Source organism: Nicotiana sylvestris, chromosome 6 (genome assembly GCF_000393655.2).
Source record: "Nicotiana sylvestris chromosome 6, ASM39365v2, whole genome shotgun sequence".
NCBI lineage: Eukaryota > Viridiplantae > Streptophyta > Magnoliopsida > Solanales > Solanaceae > Nicotiana > Nicotiana sylvestris.
Genome location: NC_091062.1, coordinates 209,313,344 through 209,334,107, shown reverse-complemented (window position 1 = coordinate 209,334,107; position 20,764 = coordinate 209,313,344). Strand labels below are relative to the sequence as shown.

At 36.0% G+C, this 20,764-nt stretch overlaps 1 long non-coding RNA gene across 1 annotated transcript; it reads left to right on the top strand.

Annotated features, from left to right (window-relative positions):
* Nucleotides 1-18,530: 18,530 nt before the first annotated feature.
* LOC138872155 (uncharacterized) lies at nt 18,531-20,494 on the top strand. The gene is made up of 2 exons (XR_011400603.1): nt 18,531-18,987; nt 20,264-20,494. It is a non-coding gene; the product is annotated as an uncharacterized lncRNA (long non-coding RNA).
* The last annotated feature ends 270 nt before the right edge of the window (nt 20,495-20,764 follow it).

Sequence of the window (20,764 nt, the reverse complement as noted above, 5' to 3'; positions counted from 1 at the left end):
AGTGTGTTACAAGTTTGTTGTAACCTGTTTTGTATCTATGGCTTTTTTTGGTTCAAAATTTTAAGAAATGGTCACTGGATTTGAACCTGTGGTTCGAGTTCTGAAGATTTTAATGTATTTCTTAGGAAAAGGAGGCTATGTAGGATGGTTCTTATCTCTTCTTTGTAAGCCAGTTCCTTTTCACAATACCATTCAATATAGATCTATATTCAGTAATGGAAACTTCAAGTTTTACCTTCACATAATTTTAAGCTTAATGGTTCAAGTAGAAGATTTTTTCCCAACTCTTCCAAGCTCCACTGTAGTTGTTTTACTCTACAAACAAGAAGGGCAACGTTTAATAATCAATAAAACAGCTGCCTATTGTAACTGGATAGATGGTATAATACAGAATTAACATAAATATATCCAAACAGCACTTACACAGGAGGAGGCCATTTAATTTTGCATTTGTTGATTAGTGACAAAGATACAACTAGAAGTATTGCCAAGACGGACAAAAAAAGGATAGTACCACTGGGGCTGAACACCCGGCCCCCATAGACGTCACTTTGGGTTGGCGTATAGAAGCTTCTTCTGCAACTGAATGCTCCACAAACGAATGACCAGTTTCTTGAGGGAAGAAAAGAAGTCCCAACTTTAAGAGAAAGAGACTGAGGTATATCAGAATGTTTCCTGATCAAAGAGCCCCTTTTTAAAAAAGTAGAGACCAAGATAAATCTTTTCTGATGTGGAAGATCAGACTATGCTGCAACCACAGAGCATACTTAGACAGTACCTTGGCTCTGATACCAATTGTTGCGGAAGCCAAATGTATATAGTGTGAATAAGTCACAACTACTATACCAAAAATTATGACAGCCACCAAATAATAAATAAGACAATAAAGCAACAATAAAGGGAACACCAGAATTTACGAGGTTCGGCTAATTTTGCCTACTCCTCGGACACAACCAATATTTTATTCCACTCCAAAAATACAAGTGAAATAATACTAAAGAGAGAAGATACAAATGCCTTAAACAGATGAGAAGGCAAATGAGAGGTGTGTTTCAATCCTAAACATTAGGCCTTCTTTTATAGGGGAAAAATCCCCCCCAAACTTAACTCCCAACCGATGTGGGACTTTGGCATTTTGCCAAACTTCAACAAATCTCCACCTTGGCAAAATTCCACATTTTCAATTCTCTCTCAATAACAAATTTTGGTTGTGTCTTCATCTTCAATCTTCAGTGTTCAACAATGTTGATCAAATCCAAACAATGTTGAAACTTGATCGCAGTCACCACCTTAGTTAGCATATCAGCAGGATTCTCCGTAGTATGAATTTTCTTCACTGTGACTCCTCCTTCTTCTATGATTTCTCGTACGAAATGATACCGAACATCAATATGCTTCGTCCTTGCATGATAAACTTGGTTCTTCGCTAATTGAATAGCACTTTGACTATCACAAAAAATTGTGATACCTTTTTGTTCAACACCAAGCTCCTTTAGCAATCCTTGAAGCCAAATTGCCTCCTTCACAGCCTCTGTAATAGCCATGTACTCTGCCTCTGTTGTAGACAAAGCAACTGTTGACTGCAAAGTAGACTTCCAACTAACTGGTGCTTTTGCAAAAGTAGACACATAACCAGTAGTTGATCTTCGCTTGTCCAGATCACCCGCAAAATCTGAGTCACAATATCCAACTACAAACTGATTGTCTTCCTGCTCAAAAACTAACCCGACATCTACAGTATTATGAATATACCGTAGAATCCACTTCACAGCTTGCCAATGCTCCTTCCCTGGATTGTGCATATATCTGCTAATAACTCCAACAGCTTGTGAAATGTCAGGCCTTGTGCAAACCATTGCATACATCAAGCTACCAACAACATTTGCGTATGGTACCTTTGACATATACTCTCGTTCAGCTTCATCCATTGGCGACATAGTAGTACTTAGCTTAAAATGGGGAGCAAGTGGAGTACTAACTGGCTTAGTCTTGTCATCTATGCCAAAACGTTGTAGTACTCTCTTCAAATATTCTTTCTGAGATAAACAGAGTTTCTTTGAACGTCTATCTCTAATTATCTCCATGCCAAGAATTTTCTTTGCCTCACCCAGATCCTTCATCTCGAACTCCTTCTTCAGTTGATTCTTCAATTTATCAATTTCTTCCGAATTCTTGGAAGCTATCAACATATCATCAACGTATAGAAGAAGATATACAAATGAACCATCTTTAAGCTTGCGCAAATACACACAATGATCGTATTTGCTTCTCTTGTACCCTTGCCGCAACATAAACTCGTCAAATCGCTTGTACCATTGTCTAGAAGATTGTTTCAATCCGTACAACGATTTTTCAAGTTTGCACACCATATTTTCTTTTCCAGCAACTTTGAATCCTTCTGGCTGAGTCATGTAGATTTCCTCCTCCAAGTTTCCATGTAAAAACGCAGTTTTTACATCCATCTGAACTAGTTCCAAATCCAATTGTGCTACCAAAGCCAACATAATTCTAATGGAGGAATGTTTTACAACTGGAGAAAACACTTCATTGTAATCAATTCCCTCCTTTTGAGCATATCCTTTGGCCACCAATCTTGCTTTGTAGCGAACATCTACTTGGTTAGGAAATCCTTCCTTCTTTGCAAATACCCATTTGCACCCAATTGCTTTCTTTCCCTTCGGGAGATTGGCCAATCTCCATGTATGATTCTGATGAAGGGACTGTATTTCATCATTCATGGAAATCCTCCACTTATCTTCTTCTGAACTTTGGACAGCGTCTTTATAAGTAGTAGGAACATCATCAGCTACAATTGAGGTTGCACAAGCAACCGTCTCTATGAGACGAACAGGTTTCGTTATTGTTCTTTTTGGCCTGCTGGTTGCTATTGATTCAAGTTGTTGTTGAGGTTCCTGAGTTGGAATCTCCTCTACTGGCTCTCCTTCCAGAGGGTAATCTTCATTTGTTTCCTCCTCTGCTTCTTGTGTAGGAAAAATAAATTTTCCCTCAAACTCCACCTGCTTAGAAGCACCTTTATTTTGTTTGGTGTCTTCTGTTACCTTATTTACCATAGCAGATTCATCAAAGGTAACATCTCTGCTGAATATTACTTTCTTTGTCATAGGACACCATAAGCGATATCCTTTGACTCCAGAAGTAATTCCCATAAAAATAGCCTTCTTTGCCCTTGGATCCAATTTTGACTCCGTCACATGATAATATGCAGTTGAGCCAAACACGTGCAAAGAGTTATAATCTACAGCAGGTTTTCCATACCATTTTTCAAATGGTGTCTTGCCATCAATAGCAGCAGATGGTAGACGATTAATGAGGTGGCATGCATATGTAATTGCCTCAGCCCAAAATTCTTTGCCCAAGCCAGCATTGGACAACATACACCGTACCTTCTCCAGCAAGGTCCGGTTCATACGTTCTGCCACTCCATTCTGTTGTGGTGTATGTCTAACAGTGAAGTGTCGGACGATGCCATCATTTTCACAGACCTTATTGAAATGATCATTTTTGTATTCACCTCCATTGTCTGTGCGAATACACTTGATCCTCCTGCCTGTTTGATTCTCCACCATCGTCTTCCATTTGAGAAAAATTCCCAACACTTCATCTTTGTTTTTCATTGTATACACCCACACTCTTCGAGAAAAATCATCAACAAAGGTTACAAAATAGTGCTTCCCACCCAATGAAGGTGTTTTGGAAGGACCCCAAACATCAGAGTGTACATAATCCAAAATGCCTTTAGTATTATGGATCGCTGTACCAAATTTAACCCTTGTCTGTTTCCCTTTGACACAATGCTCACAAAACTCCAAGTTGCAAGCCTTTACTCCTTTTAACAATCCTTGATCTGATAGAGTTTTCAAGGATTTTCCTCCAGCATGTCCCAAGCGCATGTGCCATAGCTTGGTTGCTTCTGCCTCTTTGTCGTCACTGGATGTCACTGTCGCTGTCCCAATAACTGTACTGCCACGATAGCGGTACATATTATTATTCTTCCGATTAGCCTTCATTACCACTAGTGCACCGGAGCATACTCTCATCACTCCATTTTCTGCAATGATTTTGAACCCTTTTGATTCTAGGGCTCCCACAGAGATGAGATTCTTCTTCAAATCCGGTACATATCGAACATCTGTTAATGTTCTGATCATTCCATCATGGTTCCTTAATCGTATTGAACCAATGCCATATGAGGTAAGAGGGCTGTTATCCGCTGTGTGGACGACTCCATATTCTCCTTCTTGAAATTCCACGAACCAGTCCCTGTTGGGACACATATGATAGCTACAAGCCGAGTCCATCAACCATATGTCTGATGATGTTGATGACTCTGTTGTAACTAATGAGAAGTCTGAATCATCACAATCAGCTACATTTGAATCCATAATGGCCTTTCCATTATTATATTTGGCCTTATTCTTCAACTTCGGACAGTCTTTCTTCCAGTGCCCTTTTTCTCGACAAAAGGCACATTCATCTTTGCTGGGTCTGGATCTTGACTTGGATCTTCCCTTCTTTGTCCTCGTTTGATTTTGAGGACGACCCCTCACAAATAGTGCTTCTCCTTCTCCGCCCTTCTGTTTTTCTCGCTTTCTTTGTTCATAGCTGTACAAAGCCGAACAAACTTCTCTGAGAGAAACTTCGTCATTTCCATGGAGTAGAGTAGTTTCAAGGTGCTCGTACTCATCAGGAAGTGACGCCAACAACATCAAGGCCAAGTCACCATCATCATAAGTTGTATCCATATTTTGCAAATCTGTGACCAACTTATTGAAACTGGTGATATGTTCATTCATCGTGGTACCAGGAACATAGGTGAAGTGAAACAGTCTCTTCTTCATGTACAATTTATTTTGACTATTTTTCTTAAAAAATTTATCCTCCAGTGCTTTCCATAATTTACTTGCAGAAGTTTCCTTTGTGTATGGATATTTCTGCTCTCTAGCAAGGAAGGATCGAATGGTACCGCAAGCAACACGGTTGAGAATCTTCCAATCTTCTTCTCCAATAACATCTGGTTTCTTTTCTTCAATGGCCAGATCTAGCCCTTGTTGAAAAAGGACATCTAGAACCTCGCCTTGCCACATCCCAAAATGCCCGGACCCGTCAAAAATTTCTACCGCAAATTTCGCATTTGACACAATTCTTGTCATAAGCGAAGATGCCAATGATGACGTATTGTTGACACTTGATGTAGATTCTTCTTGTTTATTGTCTCCCATATTTGACACAAATATTATTTAATAGCTGACGACACAAATCAAGATTATTTCCTTTCTGATGTAGAAGATCAGACTAAGCTGCAACCACAGAGCATACTCAGACAGAACCTTGACTCAGTTACCAAGATAAATCTTTTCTGATGTGGAAGATCAGACTATGCTGCAACCACAGAGCATACTTAGACAGTACCTTGGCTCTGATACCAATTGTTGCGGAAGCCAAATGTATATAGTGTGAATAAGTCACAACTACTATACCAAAAATTATGACAGCCACCAAATAATAAATAAGACAATAAAGCAACAATAAAGGGAACACCAGAATTTACGAGGTTCGGCTAATTTTGCCTACTCCTCGGACACAACCAATATTTTATTTCACTCCAAAAATACAAGTGAAATAATACTAAAGAGAGAAGATACAAATGCCTTAAACAGATGAGAAGGCAAATGAGAGGTGTGTTTCAATCCTAAACATTAGGCCTTCTTTTATAGGGGGAAAATCCCCCCAAACTTAACTCCCAACCGATGTGGGACTTTGGCATTTTGCCAAACTTCAACACACGTCAACAAAAACAAACAGGTTTCCTGAAGTACAGGTGGGTTCTGAAGGATTTCTAACAAAACAGGAAGAAAAAGCTTTACTTAGCGTATTAAATACGAAAACACAAACTCACAGGAAAAAAATGCAGCAATAATAACAACAGAAGGAGGGTGAACTATAAAAGGAAGTTCCACTCAACCTAGATCTTCCGATGTGATGTCCTTGGAAACCAAAACACACATACACACACAAAACAACTTACAAGGACAAACCAGAGAGATAAGCAATCATCCAACATGGCCATGCCACATAGCAAGATGGGAGAATGAGATAGCTTAAACTTATACTGGCAAGGTTGGTTTTGTTTTCACAACTTAATTTAGGCATGTTATTCACAATATGGTTAGCTATATCACCCTTCATTCTTCCACAAATAGGAGGCAGCATATGCAACTACTGGAGTCATATAACAGTTAGTTTTTCCAATGGCAGTGTTTTTCCATGCCCCAATCATGAAAGAAGCCAATTGTAAAAATTAAAATACAATTATAACATTTTTAATATGTCAGCATGAAAAGGATTACAGCAGTGGCAAAAGGTGAATTCTTTGTACAAACAAATTGATGCAGCTTTGTAGCATCCCAGAAGTGGAGAGCAGTAACATAACCAATGGCACATTGCCACAATTTCTGAAACAAAATAATAGTGCAGACAAATTAGTTCACTTCTACCTTGAAAATGTTCTGAAATGCGTGTCTTCTGGAGATGCAGAAATTTCACAGAAGCTGAGACTCCCCATCACCAGTGCCTATTGGTGAAGTCCCTTTCATGACATTGCTTAGAAATTTCACAGAAACTGGGTTATGGCTTGCAATTGCATCCTTTAATTTCTGGAGCTGCGTGACATTTTTCAAACTAAAGAGTGAAAACATGAAGAATGGGAGAATACATCTTACATAGACCTACCTTCCCATCAAATAAGCAGAAAAGTTCAGGACAAGTTGAGAATTTTCATTTTTGATATATCTATGGACAGGTATAAGCTCAACAATTGGATAAATCTTGCCAATACAGGCGACTACAAGCTCACCAGGACAAAAAAAAATCACTATTCTTAGGGTATCTGAATAGTGACCATGACCATTATCCTCAAAGTTACAATTATCTATGTCCTACTTTCAGTAGTACCAAGGAGCCTAGAGTGAGATAGAGAAATACCCAGTATGATTTGACCAGATTATTATCAAACCAATGACATTAAGGAAAAGAAATCTCAGTCAGCAAAAAACTTGATTGATGGTGGTGCTTCAGGTGGCCAGTCTAGCTATTGGTGTTCTCATTCATTTCATTTCAAATTTTACTTAGAGAGATACATATCTTCAATAGCTTCATAATGTTTTTGAACACGTCTTCACAACCCAACCAAAAGAGTACATTTAATTTGCTTTTTGCCGTTAGTGGAACAGTAAAAGATATCATACAAAATGAAAATAAAATTACAACGATTGTACCATCCTCTTTGTCAGCCTACTTCTTTCTGACCACCCTTCTATCTCACTTTATTCATTTCTTTCTTTTCCCTTGGACCTAGTGCCCACAGAGAGGGGAAGAATGGATAGTCGAGAGGATTACATTGCAGTAGGTTATAATGGTAATGACAAATGAAATAGCACAAAAATGGTGTTCATGTCCTACCTTTGCAAGAGAACAAGAAAAGGAATCCAACAAGCCATCAGCTCCTCCGTAGAAGTGGAAATAAGGAAGGATTCTTACATTTAAGGTTTTGCACAAGGACTTGTTCTCGTCAAAGTTCATTTTAATGAACAAAAGAAACGGACTATTACTCAGGGAAACACAGAAAATAGTACCTAATGAGATTACTCACCTTAGGGAATAATGCCCGACATGAGGCACACCATGTGCCACAGAATTTAACAATCACTAATCTATCTCCAGCTTGACTTAATGCATCTAAAAAATCTTGAGTTGAGTGTATGTTAATCAAACTAGGCGCACTCTTTTCTCACCACTTTGGCTGATCAGTTTCAGCAGCAGTTGCATAAACCTGATATCCAGAAAAATCAAAAAATCAATTGAATTTTTCTAAGAGGTGGATGGAGCGGTATTTTTAGGCCAATAGGTGAGTGGAGTATTTTAAAACCTTTTTAAACAGTTCAGGGCATTTTTTACTTTTTTCCGCTTTTTAAATAGTGACCAGGATCTCAAACGCGCAGGATATGTAAGGCACGTATTAAGGTTTTGCTCTATGGTTTCTTTTTTCAGGTTAGACATTTGACAAACAACATCTAGTTTATCTTAGATTGTTAGTACTATATGTTTGGACTTGTTAATTTTAAGGTGAAATTGCTACTCCTTTGTACTATTAATGTATTTGGACAACTGTTGTTAAAGAATTAGTATTATTCCAGTTGTGGCCACGGGACAGAATGCAGAAATGTGTAGTATACTATATGTGAATTCTTTTTTTTTTTTGCTTAACTCCACTGAATTGTCTTCTCTTTTTTTGCTTAACTCTAGATTGAGTTATCTTATCGGGTAAACCGATAACCGAACCGATAATGATGGATAACCGATTAACCGATAACCGATAATCGATATCTTATCGGTTTATCAAATTTATAAACCGATAATCGATATCTTATCGGTTCGGTTATCGGTTTAAATTTGTAAACCGATAATATTCATAACCAAACCGACCGATGCCCACCCCTAATTTATAATATTTTAGTGACATGCTCATACATAATTAACTTTATTTCTTTTTACTGATCACATGAAAGAAATGTATAACTATTTCGAATAAAATTGCTCTCTTGTCTTTTTTGAACTTGTGCACGATTTTCATCGATATAGCAATATAATTTTTTTTGCATCATATATATATATATATATATATATATATATATATATACTATGTTAAAAGCACGAAAGCTCTTAGCGAAATATCATTCGCCTTTTTTACCCTTTAAAAATAAATTTTATACTAGGCAAAATAGTAATTTAATTATTTTTCTTATATTTAAGAATTTGAAATCAACTAAATATTGACTACTAAATATTTTCCTATTTTAGCTATGTACGAGTCCTATTTTGTACATACATTGTATCTTTAATTTGTAAAAGCTTTATTATTATTTTCTTATATTCTTTAATTAATTAATACCTCTAAGTTTTATACAAGGAAATTAATTAATTTTTACGCAAGTCAAGATCTATTGCTCCTAATAATTTTCTGACAAAATAAAAACAAGTTATATATTAAAAAAAATATTTCTGCGAGACTAACTGTTTTGGTGGTTTTTGATCTAGTTGCGGTGATCTATAGTGATATATGCTCTTTTGCACATCTCAACGAGTGAACTCAATGCTAGAAATTTGTTCACATGAGATGATCTATGTGGTATTCATAATCTATAAACTGAGAAATACTTTTGTTCAATAGATTAGGTACTAAATTTGTTGCTCCATTTTTTGTTATCCAACTTATGAGAATATTTTTTTAATTGATATGCGGTTTTACTAGCTTGTGGTTGCAAACGGCAGGTCTTTCAGTTGCTTTGCAATGCTGTAGTAGAATTCATGCACTTACGGTCAAGATATAATTCAGTTGCTTTACAATGCTACAGTAGAATTCACGCACCTACAGTCAAGATATAAGACTTGCAAATTAAATTTACTTGATTTCCTATTTATTTTGCAATTTTATTTCGTTTATTGGTTCCAAAATAGAATTGTAATCTGCAAGTATGACTCTGGATCTATTTAGGTTTTGATCTATATATTTTCCAATCTAAATTTGAACTTTATATATATATATATATATATATATATATAAAGTTAATTTTTCTTAAAATTATATATATATATATAAAGTTAATTTTTCTTAAAAATATTTCTTTAGATTGATTCTTAATACTACTATATTATTTTGTTGTGGTGACATTTCTTCTGGTACAATTCTGCACTAAGTTATTTTTATGTTATTTTTCTAGATATTGCCATCCCATTTTTCCAAACTCTCTAATTAATGTAGAAAATTCATTTCTGCCAAGTGCCAAATTATGAGTTTGCTTATACTAATTAGAACTTTGTTTCCGATGTTAAGTAAACTAAAATCCGTACGTATAAATATCATAATGGGATTCTACTTTTGCAATAGAAAGCTTTTCCTTACTAATTTATTGAAAATAATCCCTAAAGTATATTTTATTGATTAAAGAAATTCGAATAATGTGCATCTTGCTCATAAGAAAAAAAAAAGATTGCTTCTGTTATTAATTAACATTGTTTAAGTGTTTATGCCTTTTAGAATAACTGTGACCATAAACTCAACGTGATGTGGGTATTTTCTTGAGAATATGCTTTTCCGATAAATAGAAGAAAAAAACTCTTAAATATTCAAGGGCTATGCGTTTTTTGCGCATGATTATTTTTGAAGTTGAAGTAATGCAATTATAAAACTGAAATAATTTTAAATTAAATAGATTGACTGAGGACTTTTATGGGGCTTTCTTTAGTAAGTTAACTAAATAGAATCAGTAGTCATATTCTTTGATAACATACACTTTTTTAAAACTTTTATTTTATAACTTAACATATTTTAATGTATTTGTTAAAAGTTTGTACACATCGAGAGGGGTACACGCGCAACTCGCGCATTCTAAGACTATCAAAAGAGAACTTGAAGCTCCTATCAAAATATCGTTTGCCTTTTTACCCTTTAAAAATTAATTTCGCACTAGACAAAATAGTCATTTAATTATTTTTCTAATATTTAAAACTTCAAATTCAACTAAAATTTTACTTAAGAATATCCTAATATTTAGGACTTCAAATTCAATTAATTACCTTATTTGATTAATTTTTATAAAATATCCTTTTAGAGTTTAGTACATGGCCAATATTATTTTTAATTCTTAGTCTATGAGGTATGTAATATTATATTTTCTCTAAATTGCCAATAATTGATTACCTAAAAATATGAAGCATTTATGAGCAATGCATGTTCGCTTTTTTCCTGTTAATTTTTTAAGAGTTTTGATTTAATTTTAACTTTAAATTTTTAAAAGTCTGAAGTAATATGGTGTAAATTTAGAATAAATTAAGCGACGACCATACTATGTGAAATTGTAACTACAATTAATTTTTTAAACTTACGATAAACAAATGTATTTGGAGCTTTTGAAATAGCTATAAATTTAATAGTATTAACTTTTCTTTGGCATTTGATGAACGTCAAGAGAAGGGAATTTAGATTTAGATCAATAAGAATCCAGACAACTTTTTTACACACGAAGAGGTCCATTTGGCTTATCTATAATTTTGATTAACTTTGAATGAACATTTTTTTTTGTATAGTGACATTATGAGCGTAAAGTTTACAAAGAGATGCAAGATGCGATACAACAACATAGCATATTTTTATTTTATATAATATAGTATTTATAACTATAAATACTATAGAACTAATTACACTAGATTCATTCAGAAAATGTGAAATTCAACCATATATTGTATCAATTCACTAATATTTATTTTCATCATTAAACATATATTGAGTTTAGTTTAACCTCCATTGCTATTTTTTCAAGAATTTGCGTATATGTTTTATATTGATAAACGTGATGCACACGTGCAACGCACGTACGCTAAAACTAGTATATTAAAAAACACGAAATAGTTATCATTCTTTCTTATTTTTCGTAAGTGCAATCCATATTGGATGAAGTTATAATTGCAAGTAATTTTTAAAATATAATTGTTAAACATTCGTTTGCAATTTATATGTCCTACTTTCCTTTTTAACATGTTTTAAAGAGAATTTTTTTTCTATATTTAGTAACTTTTTAACTCCAAAATTCCACATAATATATTTTAAGTTCAACGGCATTTTGGTATATTACACATATTTTATGTTTAAGACCACAATATTAAAAAAACTTTCTTACTTGTCTTAAACTTCGTACCTAGTCAAACTAAGACGCATATAAATTGAAATGGAGGAAGTAATTTTTACTTGCTGTTTGAACCTTTTTAATTATTTAAGAATTCCATAAATTCCCTTTGTATTAATGTTAAGAATACAACAGCATTTCCATTAACAAAAATCTCTTTTTATTAGAATAATTTATCAATCAAGTATTTCCTTGTATGACGATACAACGAAGTAAATAATCTCTATTCATTGTTTCTTTTTATTTCATTATTTACCCTTTTTAAATTAATTGGAGAATTTCATTATTTCATTTGTATAGTGATGTTAGTGTCTTACCAAAAAAATGCTAATCCTTTTTGTAAACTAATTAAATAAGAAAATGGAGGATAAATCATAACCAAGGATAATTAACTCTAGATAAAAAAACATTAAGCAAGAAGATGGGATATAGCTAAGCTCATAAACTCTTTAAGATTATAAAAGGTATCAAACGTGAATAGCAGGCTTACATTCTTGATGTACTGTTTCGTAACGTACGAGTAAAGAAGAAAGAGAAGGAATGCCATTAAGGATCTATCTTCATTGATTCAATAACGAGGATTGCAAGGATCTATTCTGTGTCAGGCGTGAATAAAATTGGTTGGGATCGATGGAAGGGAGAAGCGATGTGGATGCAGCACCGGACCGAATTTCCAAATTGCCAGAGCCAATTTTGCAGCATATCCTGTCTTTTCTTCTAGCTAAAGATGCCGCTCGAATGAGTACAATGTCCAAGGTATGGGATAGTGCTTGGAATTCACTCTCCTACTTAAATTTTGGTGATAAATTCCTTAAGTCAGAAGACATGCCATGGCTCGTCAATGTTGTGAATCAATCTCTACCAAACAGGCAAAAGCACAAGCTTTCCATGCAAAAGTTCTCTCTAGGATTACCACATTGGCTTTCTTACGTCGATGATTGGATTAGGATACTCATAGCTTGTAATATCAAAGAGTAAGCAGACCTATTTATGAAGGCAAACTCGAATACAACAGCTTGCCCGTCGCAATCTTTGCTGCTAAAGCACTAAATGTGCTGCGTTTGGATGGATTTAATATTGAATTGCCTTGTGATGGTATAAAGTTTTCATCTTTGCGAGAGTTACGCCTCTCTGGCGTATTCTTGAACGAGGAATTTATTCAGGCTCTGTGCACAAACTGCTGCAATTTAGAGGATTTGTAATTGCAGAACTTTGACGGACTTACCAGTTTTCGAGTTGGTAATACTTCTTTACCTAAACTGAAAAAGGTAAACTTGGAATTTTGCCCTTTTGTATTCCAATTGGTTGATATTGCAGCTATTAATCTCGAACATCTTAAGATCCACGGCCGCCTTCATGGGAATCTAAAGGTAGTTAAAATAACTGCTTGCAAGGCCTTCAAGACGTTGTACCTCAATCGCGTTGCTGTCACTGATGAATGGTTAGAGAGCCTTTTTTCCAGTCTACCCAACCTTGAAATCTTTAAATTATTCAGTTGCGAGACATTGAAAAACATGAAGATCACGAGTGATAGGCTCAAATGGCCTTACGGTGTGATAATCTGATTGCTGTTGAATTGGACACTCCTAATTTAATAAAGTTCCAATACCATTGTCATCCACTGTCAACATTCAAATTGAAAGATTCAGGTTTGCTGGAAGCCAGTTTTGGCTTGTTCCCAGAAACTGACGACAACCGTTGGCACTCTAAGCTCATGAAATTTCTTGCTAACTTCAATCATTCCAAGGCTATTGAATTGTCGTGCCACTGCGACAGGGTAATGCGTCCCAGAAATTCTCTAGCTAGCTACACTGCTTGAAGATGCAGTTTGTTGTGTGTTTCTTATAAATTGTTTTTTGTTTGTTTTGGATGCAGGCAATCGTTATACCAAAAAACCTGAGAGAAAACTTCCTTCCTCCCCTTTATGGTACTAATATTTTGCAAGTAAACCTTCAGAATCAATCGAATTATTCAGTTGTCGACATTATTGTGGAGTTCATACCTACTACATTGAATAAAAGAAAAAGAAAGAGGAGTGATTGACTCACCTACTACATTGAATAAAAGGAAGAGGAGTGATGGACGGAAGAAAAAAAACTTCAGATTTTTCAAGATTGGGTTGCTGGAATTTGCACATTGATTAACCAATTTGATTGGTTTGGTTGGTGAAAATGTGCCTATAAATAGCAGACTTCATTTCTCCTTTAAGATACACCAAAATAAGAGAGAAACAATAGAAGTTAGAGAGAGTAATCCACAGATTGTTGTCTGTGAGATAACTAGTGAGTGGTAGTAATATTATAGTGAAGTGTGTTAAATAAAGAGTATTATTTCTTTCAAAGTTGTAGTAGTCTCTTGACACTACTGAGTTGTAATATTATAGTGGTAATATTGCTACACTCGGATATTGTATTTTATCCCGCTAAAATATTTGGTGTCATTGTTACTCTCTTGTGTTATTATTATTTGTTGTGGATATTATTCCCGGGTGGGATTATTTATTTTATCCCAACAACGTGGTATCAGAGCCATGACAAATAATGGTCCGCTATCTTTTCAGTACTCCCGTCTGACAAAAGATAATTATGAGAAATGGTGTCTACGTATGAAAGCCATCATGGGCTCTCAGGATGTATGGGAAATCGTAGACAAAGGGTATGCAAAACCCGATAATGAGGAAGCTCTGCCCAAAAATGAAAAAGAGGTCTTGGCAAAAATAAGGAAGAAGGATCAACAAGCCCTCACGCTCATCCACCAATGTTTGGATGATGCCATGTTTGAGAAGGTGGCAGATGCTACCACCTCAAAGGAAGCTTGAGAGATTTTACAAAATTCTCTTCAAGGAGTTGACAAAGTGAAAAAGGTAAAACTTCAAACTCTAAGGGCTGATTTTGAAGTTTTAAAAATGAAAGAATCCGAATGCATCTAGGATTATTTTTCAAAAGTGAAGGCTGTTGTTAATCAACTAAGAAGATACGGGGAGAACATAGAAGATGTCAGTGTGGTAGAAAAGATCCTTCGCACTTTAACACCTAAATTTGATTTTGTGTTGTGTGATATTGAGGAGTCTAAAGATTTAGACTCTATGATGGTGGAGCAATTGGAAGGTTCTTTACATGCCCACGAAGAAAAGATCAAAAGGAGACAAGAAGTTTCATTGGAGCAACTTCTTAAAACTCAGGCATCCTTCAAGGATTATGGAGGTGAAACAAGCTATCAAGGAAATGGACGAGGACGAGGCCGAGGTCGAGGAGGTCATGGAAGAGAAAGACGTAATGGTAACAACTTCAACAATGAAGTTAAAATCCACCAAACATTCAGAGGTCGTGGTCGTGGACAAAGAGGAGGAAGATGACGTGGATACTACCAAGAAAATAATGGACAAAGGTGTGACAAATCAAAAATTAAATGTTATAATTGTCATAAATTTGGCCATTACTCTTGGGAATGTCATAGCAATGTTGAAGAAAAGTCTAACCTTGTTGACGACAAGAAAGAAGAAAATGGGTCAACGTTGTTGATGACACTCAAGGAAGAAGACAGAGATGATTGCAGCTCGTGGTATTTGGACAATGGAGCAAGCAATCATATGTGTAGATGCAAAAAGATGTTTGTGGAGATCAATAAAACAGTGAGAGGTAATGTGTCCTTTGGAGATACCTCAAATGTTCAAATCGAAGGGATAGGTACGATTCTGATCTCCTGTAAAGATGATAGTCACAAGTTAATTCAAGATGTTTATTATGTGCCAAAATTAAAAAGTAATATTTTAAGTTTGGACCAACTTTTTGAAAAGGAATATGACATCCACATGAAAAATACGCATCTTTGGCTTAGAGATTCAAGTGGAATTCTAATTGCTAAAGTGCATATGGCAAAGAATAGATTGTTTTCTCTGAATCTTAAAACAATTGATGCAAAGTGTTTGAAGGCTAATGTGCAAGATGAATCATGGTGTTGGCACATGCGATTTGGGCACTTAAATTTTGAAGCGCTCAAATCAATGGGAGAAAAGAACATGGTGCATGGGATACCATCAATTAGCCATCCCAATCAATTGTGTGAAGCTTGTCTTCTTGGAAATCATGCAAGGAGGAGTTTTCCAAAGGAGGCCATGTCAAATCAACCAAGCCACTCCAGCTTGTCCACACTGATGTGTGTGGACCAATCAATCCACCTTCTTTTGGTAAAAGAAAATACTTTCTGCTTTTCATTGATGACTTCAGTAGAAAGACTTGGGTTTATTTCTTGAACCAAAAATCTGAAGCTTTTGTTGTTTTTAAAAATTTCAAAGTACTTGTGGAGAAAGAAAGTGGCTATGAAATTAAAGCTCTAAGGTCTGATAGAGGAGGCGAATTCACCTCAAACGAATTTAATGACTTCTGTCAACTTCATGGAATTCGTCGCCCTCTAACGGTACCTTATTCACCTCAACAAAATGGTGTTGCAGAAAGAAAGAATCGAACGATTCTTAATATAGCTAGATGTATGTTGAAAGCTAAAAGTATGCCTAAAGAATTTTGGGCCGAAGCTGTTTCTTGTGCAGTTTATTTGAATAACAGGTCTCCAACAAGAAATGTTAGAGATCAAACCCCTCAAGAAGCATGGAGTGGAAGAAATCCAAGTGTCAAGCACTTAAGAATCTTTGGGAGCATAGCCTATGCTCATGTGCCACATCAAGGGAGAGCAAATCTTGACGATCGAAGTGTCAAACATGTGTTTGTTGGCTATGATACGAGTTTAAAAGGCTACAAGCTATACAACCCAAGCAGCGGTAAGGTGGTGGTAAGTCGTGATGTTGAATTTGATGAAGAACTGGCATGGAATTGGGAAGCTGAGGAAGAAACTTCATATGATTTTCTTCCATACTTTGGTGATGAAGAAGAACCGGAGACCGTGGAACCTGTGCAGGACACAACTCCACCTTCTTCTCCAACAAATGTTGCATCTCCCTCTTCTCAAGAAAGTTCAAATGAACAGCCGCAAAGGACAATGAGCATTCAAGAGATCTATGATGACACTGAAGAAGTTACTAATTTTGATTTTTTATATTGTCTCTTTGCTGACAGTGAACCAATGAACTTTGATGAAACTGTTACAGACAAAAGGTAGAGACAAGCCATGGAGGAGGAGATCAAGTCAATAGAGAAGAACAACACTTGGGAGTTAACAACTCTTCCCAAGGGTCATCGAGCAATTGGAGTGAAATGGGTATACAAAATAAAGAAGAATGCTGATGGAGATGTGGAGAAATACAAGGCACGACTTGTGGCTAAAGGCTACAAGCAAAGGCAAGGCATTGACTATGAAGAAGTCTATGCACCTGTTGCCCGCATGGAGACGATTCGTTTGCTGATCTCTTTGGCGACACAAATGAAGTGGAAGATATATCAACTAGATGTCAAGTCAGCCTTCTTGAATGACTATCTTGAAGAAGAAGTCTATGTTGAACAACCATTGGGCTTCGTGGTCAAAAACCATGAAGATAAAGTGTTGCGGTTGAAAAAAGCTTTATATGGATTAAAGCAAGCTCCGCGAGCATGGAATAGTTGCATCGACAAATATTTTCAAGACAATGAGTTTACTCGTTGTCTCCATGAATATGCTCTTTACCTTAAAGTTCATACTAATGGAGATATCTTACTTGTTTGTCTTTATGTTGATGATCTTATTTTCACGGGTAATAACCCAAGTTTGCTTGAAGCTTTCAAGAAAGATATGTTCCGTGTGTTTGAGATGACAGACGTAGGGCTCATGTCATATTACCTGGGCCTAGAAGTGAAGCAGATGGAGGATGGAATTTTTATCTCTCAAGAAAGCTATACAAATAAGATATTGAAGAATTTCAACATGCTCGATTGCAACCCCGTGAACACACCGATGAACAGTGGGACAAAATTGTCCAAGTTTGATGAAGGAGAAAAAGTGGATCCCACATTCTTCAAAAGTCTTGTGGGAAGTTTGAGGTACTTGACTTGTACCAGGCCAGATATACTCTTTGCAGTTGGAGTAGTTAGCCGGTTCATGGAGGCTCCTACCTCTACTCACTTGAAAGTCACTAGAAGAATTCTTCGCTACCTAAAAGGTACAATTGACTTTGGGCTATTTTATTCTTCTTCTAGTGATTTCAGTCTTATGGGATTTTGTGATAGTGATTATGCGGGAGATATTGATGATAGAAAAAGTACAACTGGTTTTGTATTTTCTTGGGTGATTGTGTTATTTCTTGGAGTTCAAAGAAACAGTCCATTGTTACTCTCTCGACTTGTGAAGCCGAATATATAGCAGCAACATCATGTACCTGTCATGCTTTTTGGCTAAGCAGATTATTGAAGGAGCTCAATTTGCCACAAATGGAAGCTACAGAGATTTGTATTGATAACAAATCAGCACAGGCACTCGCGAAGAATCCGGTGTATCATGATCGAAGCAAGCATATAGATACAAGGTATCATTTCATCAGAGAGTCCATTGCGAAGAAGGAAGTCAAGCTCAAATATGTGAAGTCTCATGGTCAAGTTGCAGATATCTTCACAAAGGCTCTCAAGTTTGAAGATTTTCAAAGATTGATATCAAGACTTAGAATGAAGAAGAAAAATCAAAATTAATGGAGAGATTTGTGGAGTCCATACCTACTACATTGAATAAAAGAAAAAGAAAGAGGAGTGATTGACTCACCTACTACATTGAATAAAAGGAAGAGGAGTGATGGACGGAAGAAAAAAAACTTCAGATTTTTCAAGATTGGGTTGCTGGAATTTGCACATTGATTAACCAATCAAATTGGTTTGGTTGGTGAAAATGTGCCTATAAATAGCAGGCTTCATTTCTCCTTTAAGATATACCAAAATAAGAGAGAAACAATAGAAGTTAGAGAGAGTAATCCACAGATTGTTGTATGTGAGATAACTAGTGAGTGGTAGTAATATTGTAGTGAGGTGTGTTAAATAAAGAGTGTTATTTCTTTCAAAGTTGTAGTAGTCTCTTGACACTACTGAGTTGTAATATTATAGTGGTAATATTGCTACACTCGGATATTGTATTTTATCCCGCTAAAATATTTGGTGTCATTGTTACTCTCTTGTGTTATTATTATTTGTTGTGGATATTATTCCTGGGCGGGATTATTTATTTTATCCCAACAATTATTGATAGCATGCTTTGGATTTCTCCTCACCTGGGCACCCTATCTTTTATTACCCGAGCTCCCGGCTTGAAGATCCTCAAGGTAACAACTTATCCTTTAAAGGCACTGAGTTAATAAAAGATTGAAAATAGTTAGTTGTTACTCCAATAAGGTTTTCTTGCACCTTTATTATTATGTACTTTTTTGTAACTTTTTTCAGTCTTTACATGCCTTTTGATTCTTTGTTTAATGACGATGCCCCTAGTAATTGGTACTACCAACCAATGCAAAACTGTAACTTCCTGCAAAGTCATTTAAAGCCCTGTATAAAAACGAGGTGAGGTTCAAAATTGTTATTAGCCCATTAAAAGTTGTTCTGATAGATATTTTCTGCCCCAAACTACTTGGAAACATTGTTTTATTGACTGGCTATAGGTTTTTGGTTCTCTTGCTTATATGTGATTATTAAGACAAAATGTTGCCACTGGATAAATCAATAGTTATATGCAGTCAGTCAACTTCAACAGGAATAGTGTAAAACCAAGGAATTCAGGCATCTATATACTTGACATTTGCTCCTCTTACCTTCTCAAACTGAGCATTGTTTTGATCTTACCAGATTGGTGCGACTGTTTCCTCCTTTTCTCCGCCCTTAGGGCCAGGGTGGTTTAATCTGGCTCCAGCCGTGCATGTACAAATTGCAGCAGAACTCTATTTTACTATTTGACTGGTCGACTTGCTTATAGTTCTAAGAAAAAAGAAATTGCAGCAAAACTCCATTATTACTTTGTTCATTTTATTCTTTGCTATTAGAAAGCACCCCATTCATTGTACTCATCTTAGGACACCTGCGTTATCTTTTAACAGATGTGCCGCCCCAGCCAAACCCCCCACCTGACAATGTCTTCCGCCCGGATCGGCCTGCAAGCAAGCCTTGGGTCCAAAAAGAGGGGCAGTGCCCCGCTTCCGATTCACGGAATAAGTAAAATAATGTCAAAAGTAGGGGTATTTCACTTTCGCCTTTCAGCTCCCACTTCTACTATACCTTTCAAGTCATTTCATAAAGTCGGACTAGAGTCAAGCTCAACAGGGTCTTCTTTCCCTGCTGATTCTGCCAAGCCCGTTCCCTTGGCTGTGGTTTCGCTGTATAGTAGACAGGGACAGTGGGAATCTCGTTAATCCATTCATGCGCGTCACTAATTAGATGACGACGCATTTGGCTACCTTTATTAAGTTAATGCTTAAGATTGATTTCGAGCAGCTCATAGGCTAACATCAATGGAGTTTTAAACCTTTCTAGTGCTGCTTTCATGATTGATTCTTTATGAAGTTAGTTTCTTTACCTTTGTTCTTGTCGTTCATTTGCCTCGTTTGACAGTTCATATATGAAGATGCGTTGGATAATGATGAGAAGCCTTGTTGTGCATCTCTACCATGGAAATGTTGGAGGCATATGTTAAAGAAAGTCAAATTGCAAAACTTTACAAGTATAGAGCAACAGGAGTTGAGAAACTATTTTTTCGCAAATGCAGATATCTCGGAGATGGTTGTGATTCCCTCAGACTGCAGCCTTTGAGTCAAATATTTCTTCACTTATTGTTACCGAAAAGATTTATATCTTCTGCAAGTACTAACTTTGGGCACTAACCTCAACATAGAGGTGGCATGCGCAGCAGAAGTGAACCTTGCTTCTTTCTGCTCTCCACGCTCTTCTTCCTCCTCCTCTTTCTCCTCCCTTAATATGTTATTTTACAGCAGAAACCGACATTTTAGATAGTAAATAAAATCAAATATAAGACTATAATCAAATAATCTTGCAAGGTTTAGGCTGCAAAAGCAGTTAGCCATAGACTCCGTGAGCTCCTCATAGCTAATGTGC